This window comes from Eschscholzia californica, unplaced genomic scaffold (assembly GCF_041429995.1).
Source record: "Eschscholzia californica isolate CP2 unplaced genomic scaffold, dmEscCali1.0.p SCAF_6, whole genome shotgun sequence".
In the NCBI taxonomy this organism is placed as follows: Eukaryota; Viridiplantae; Streptophyta; class Magnoliopsida; order Ranunculales; family Papaveraceae; genus Eschscholzia; species Eschscholzia californica.
Genome location: NW_028238483.1, coordinates 41,032,402 through 41,038,401, shown reverse-complemented (window position 1 = coordinate 41,038,401; position 6,000 = coordinate 41,032,402). Strand labels below are relative to the sequence as shown.

At 32.8% G+C, this 6,000-nt stretch overlaps 1 pseudogene across 1 annotated transcript; it reads right to left on the bottom strand.

Annotated features, from left to right (window-relative positions):
- Nucleotides 1-1,592: 1,592 nt before the first annotated feature.
- Nucleotides 1,593-3,140, bottom strand: LOC147534941 (ethylene-responsive transcription factor ERF014 pseudogene; annotated as a pseudogene). Its single transcript, XR_015227310.1, has one exon. The product of XR_015227310.1 is annotated as an ethylene-responsive transcription factor ERF014 pseudogene (transcript).
- Between the last annotated feature and the right edge of the window lie 2,860 nt (nucleotides 3,141-6,000).

Genomic DNA, 6,000 nt, shown 5'->3' with positions numbered 1-6,000 from the left:
TCAACTAGCTAGATCACTCATCATCTACCCAACGACCTATGTGAGATGAAGAATGTATCACTAATTAGGGTTTAAAAACAATTATCAAATGGATCTAAAATTTCAAATCTTCTGTAATTACAGTTGTAAAAAAACCATCCCACATAACCTAATTAGGGTATTTCAACAAAAATAAATAAATAACCTAATCAGGGTTAAAAAACACTCACTAATTATTCATTTCACTCGAGTATAGATGAGGTCGCTTCGCGAAAGACATTGCTTAGGACCAACGGGTCACACCACAGGTGCACGATCGATTTTGCACGCTCCACCCTTCGGCCCTTCACCTATCGGCTTGGAAGGCAAGCTACCTTGATCCGTCCTACTAGGGTTCATTGGTTGCAAGAGAGGAATCAAAGTTGACCCAGTCAAAGTCAAGGCTATTCTCGATATGCCATCACCGTCAACATAAAGAGAAGTTGGAGGACAGTCAGCTGGCTGCTTCTTGGCCACGCCCCCCTGCAACTAGATACGAGATACTTGATCGAAATTCTCAAATAGGAAATTGCATACCATTAGCCGATATACGTATAGGAACATGGGTACATGATATTGAATGTAATCCAGGTCAAGTCACAAAGCTTTTTTTTCCAAACCCTTTTCACACCTAGGACATGACATGGCAAATAAATCTACCTGTCAAATTAGTGAACATGTGGATTGGCCATGTGAATATTGTCATAAGCCAAGTGACAATCCAACCCTACCACACATTTCCACCAAAGAAAATGATGATAATTGAAATTTTAGATCTAATTATTATTGAAAATTAGATATATGAAGAGAAATTCATTTTTTCAAAGTATCCACATGGAGGACCCCTTTGATCTTCATGCCCCTCCTTATTTCACAAAGAAACACACTAAATTTCAACCCATAAATTTGACTTAAAAAGACAAAAAATAGTTATCTTGATAAAAACTTCAACTACTTTTGACAAAATAAATCAAGAACCCATATCTAGCAGAACCCTTTTGAGATTCTTTGTCCAGAATGAGATATAGTTAGGATGTATTCTCTAAATTCACCTCAAGTTTTGTTATAATTGGCCAAATTGATATAATGATATTAGTTACATGCTTTTTTTAGTGGGAAAATGCCTTAATGCCAAGCTGAGATGAACAGTCGGGATAAGTGTCGAACAGAGCATCACAGTTGTTTTCAGTGATAAATCGATTTGCTAGTTCAACACGTAATACTATAGAGATTAATTGCCATTTGTAACTGTGTATAATGATTCAAAATCACCATTTAGTGGATCCCGAATTTTTTAACTACCCTAGCGAAAGAGAACTATATACATGTTGAAATTTGTCGGGACGAAAAAAAATTAGACCACATAATAAGATTTTCTTTGTTTGTTATAATTTGCAATAATAAAAAAGTGACACTACATGTTGAATTTCTTAGTGATGTCTATTGAAATTTATTCAATTAATCGACTGAAATATCTCGAAATGTAGTACACAAAAACAAGGAAATTTATAGTATTTAAGAAAAGAAAATGTGTCACACAAAAACAAGTTAAAGTTTAACACAATAGTAAAATGTACATATGAAAAGATTTTCATCACTAAATTTTCCAATTTAATTGATGTGATTTTATCTCTTATTACAATGCAATAGAATTATAGAAGATGTAAAGAATTCATGAATAACAAGACTCTATTCTATCACATAATTTTGTAAGTTAACTTAAAATAATATAGATATGCAAACTCATAGTTCAACATACATTTAAAGACAATTAAACAAGTAATTGTATAAATTAAATGAATAAATATGAATTAATGTAGGTAGTCAGTGTTAGTAAAAAAAAAAAATATCCATCCTCTCCATAATCAAAACAAGAAATCATGAGATCCAAATAATAATGAAGCTTGTAGCGAAAAATTCTTCTCTCGCTGACCGATACTGTAACTGGTATTCCTGTGATTTATTCACTTTAGCGTGTAGGTACTGTAATTGGTATTCCTGTAATCGGTTTTCTAGCAAAAGTTCCATAGACGAATATCGCCTTCTTCATAGAAATCTTCAATGGAGGGAGACTTGAATGAAGGGTATGAATTGAGAAGTTGATCAAGAAACTTAGGTGATGGTAAATCACCACATAAATCCATCCATGGATCAATCACATGTCTTGATACTTCTTCTTGGGTTATACCAACACTAGTAGTCCTAGTACTCGTATTAGTATAATTATCCCAACATTTCATCAATGAGATATCATCGACATCGTGGTGATTAATCGTACATAATGAAGAAGATGGAGAAGGCGACGAGGATGTGGAGATTGATGGTGTTGGTGAGGATAATGAGGTTGATAGATCATGTAATGGAGGAGATAGAGAAGAATAAGAAGAAGAAGATAATGGTGTTGTAGGAGTGATGGTGGCATTGGTGGTGGCAGCTGCTGCAGCTGCTGCAACTCTTTGGATTGATTTAGGAGACATGGTAATGGAGTTATTGGTATGATCATGAAGAGAATGAGGAAGAAGAAGATGGGAAGAATTAGGGAAGTTGAGATTAGCTGAAGAACCTTTAAGACATAAAAGTGCAGCATCATAAGCCCTAGCAGCTGCTTCTGCTGTTGAATAAGAACCTAACCAAATTCTTGTTTTTTGATTTGGTGCTCTTATTTCTGATACCCATGATCCCCAACTTCTCATTCTTACTCCTTTGTACTTCTTCTTCCTTATTGATGATGATGATGTTGTTGGTATTGCCATGGATTTAGATGTTGTTGTTGATGATGATGTTGATAATGATGATGATGATGATGATTCTGATTTAATCATCTTTTCTTCATTCTTCATCACCATTGGTTTTAGGGTTTTCAAGATGATCAGAGTTTGAATCTTACTATTTAAAGAATAAAGAGGACTAATCTAGTTTGTAGACTCTTCTTGGTTTCTTGTGATAGCTTCTATTCTTCTTCTTGTGGTGTAACTACAAAGTTGAATGAGATAGAATGAGAGAGGAGAGTAGAGAGGGTTATTTATAGAGGTGGGAAGGTTGAGAAGTGTATGTAGTATCTATCTAGTAAGAGAGAGAAAGGGAAGTGTGTAGTTTCTAGAGAGAGAAAGTTAGCTAGTTTCTTCTTTAATCTCCATAGTACTACAAAGACTAGTATTAGTAAAGCTTCCACATGTACTTTAATTTGATGAAAATATTTTAGTATGGGTAGTCCATTAAAATGAACATCTCTTTTATCAAAATGACTTAACTGTCCTCCTTCCACTAATACAATTATAAATACACATTTTTCTATCATTTTATAGAAGCTAGATTCTTTTTCTTTCTAGATCATCTCAACTTTAATGCCTTTGTGACCATTGGATCAATCTTTTATTTTCTTTTTTGCGTCCCTAAAGTAATCTAAAACTATAATAAGATGATTATAGTAAAAGAAAGATGTGTATCATGAATAAGATCAAAATACATTATTATTTTTATTATTATTGTTAGAAAAACAAAACAAAAAAATAAATGTAACTTTCAAGCTAGCTATACAACTCTGGATCCCATGTGTGTGTCAAGTGAGAATGACAGAAAAGTTGAATTTAAAGTTCTACTTTGAAGCTTTAGAGTTTGAATTACTTGGATAACAAGAAACCCATTAAAAAGAATATCATAATGGTATTGATGCTCATCCTATTATGGTATAGTTCCTACTCATGATCTAATGTTTTTGGTTTTTCTTTTAACGTTTTGGTTGATTTACTTTACGTCAACTCACAAATGCGAGGCAACACATGAACACTCATAATTTTATCGGAAATCACACTCATACCGCATAACCTACAAAGTAAATTGACTTAACAAATTATCGCCCTTATTACGCAAATGGAACGCAAAATGACTAGTCAGTTGGAAATCAATGGAATTTCGATGGATAACACTAACAAGACTATTAAGTTACATAAACAAATTACTAAACATTATCTTACATCCCTATGCATTAGAATTCATAAAATAAATAACCTCATTTCAAGGTGAATTAGGCTTGATAGGCTTCAATAATAATAGAAAAAATGCAGATTACATGTATATTGTAGGTAATAGAAGTAAATATAAATGAGGGGTAAAGGAGTCATTTACACACTAGGGTATTTTCTATTAATATAAATATATTAATATTGTGTTTATGTTGGAAGATTGGAAGGAGATGGAAAAAGACATTGGATTCTATTAAGCAGGCAACTTCCAGGATTTGGAGAATGATAGAGAGAGAGAGATGATGGGAATGGAATGAGAGAGAAAGTAGAGAGAGAGAGAGAGAGAGAGAGAGAGGGCTATTGGGGTAAAGATAGATAGATAGATGACAGAAGCTAACTAACTAAAACACGCAGTTTTGACAACAAGGTTATAAAGAAAGAACAAAATTAAGCTCATGCTTCTAATTAGCTTAGCTGTTTCATCACTGTCCCCCAAAGGCCAAAGCTAGTAGAAAAAAAAAACAAACGCGTTATTTTTCATATTGTATTTTCTTTTTCTTTTTTCTTTTTTTGTTGAACTTTCATATTGTATTTTCTATTAATATAACTTGAGAGCTAGCTAGCCGTTTTCCATATTCTCTCCCATCCATGCTTACACATGCCTCGCTTGACTTCTTATCCCTTTTATAACACACTTCTTTTCTCACTCTCTTATCCCTTTAACTTTCTCTCTCAAAATCAAAAATGGAGTGGAGGGCCACATAAGTTAGTACCCATGCGGCCATGCATATGAAGGGTTCTTTTTAGACTTTTAATTTGGAAGTATTATTTTCTTGGTAAAATGGTAAAAGATATACAGTAGAAGGACATTTTAGAATAGTACTCAAACGATTATTTGAGTGAGTCTTTGTAGAATCGTAGCTCAAGTGATGACGTTACATGTTTATTTTTTACTCCAGACACAATATGTTATTATTCGGATTATACTCGAGCAAGAATCTCCGATCCAGTAACATTTTTCATAAAGTGTATTCATTTAGAAAGAAAATTTAGTTTGAAGTATATACATATATGCCATCCTCTTCCCATCTATTAAATTTTCGGGAAATGACAGAGTGTACAGTTCGGTGACCAGTAAAATGTCCATATTTCCTCGTTCAGTAAAATGTCTTTTAGTGAATCCCACGGTCACCCTAGCATCCCCCTAAATTTTCCATTCCAAAATGTTTACTATGGAATACTCTAAACCCCATAATTATGTATAGTTAGATCTCATCTTCAATTTGAGGAAGCATCCCAAGTATTTTTTTTGTCATTTTCTTTAGACCTAGGTGTTTCAAGAATTATTGGAAGTCAATTGATTCTTACGAATTGTTGTGTCATTTCATTCTAGCTACTAAAATATATTTAGCATGTGTTTCTTAGAAAAAAATGTTCTCCCTTAGTCACATTGGTATATGATTTGTCACATATTCTATTGGTTTATGTACTTCACGCTAATTCAAATGGCAATGTAGTTAGTGTGCTCGATTTAAGTGGAACGTGAAAATGAAAATTGTGCATAAACTTTTTAATGTAGATGAAACAATAAAAGAAGCACGATGTATTTTTAGTTCATCTATATCGTTCTTCAAAATTATTTCTTTTTTCAAATAAAAGCGTCTATTCTATTATTTATCTTTTTAAGACAAACATAAGAAGGGGAAAAAATCCTATAAGAACTAACTACATATATAGTTCAACAAAAAAAAAATCTACATATATAGAATGGAATGCCAATGGGAATGGACTATATATCAAAGTGGTAGTTTGTGGTGGAGGTACATCTATCCGTACCATAATCTACTGTCCTTATTAATTCTATCTATTTTATACTCCAACTTGTTATTGTTAAAGCCAGTTTAGAAAAAAAATTTCTCACTGAAATCGAAGTCTTCCTAGATTTCAGTTTCGAATAAGAAAATCAAAATGTATGAGATACTGGTTTATTGGGTTCACATTAAGTCTTTCATGATAAGGA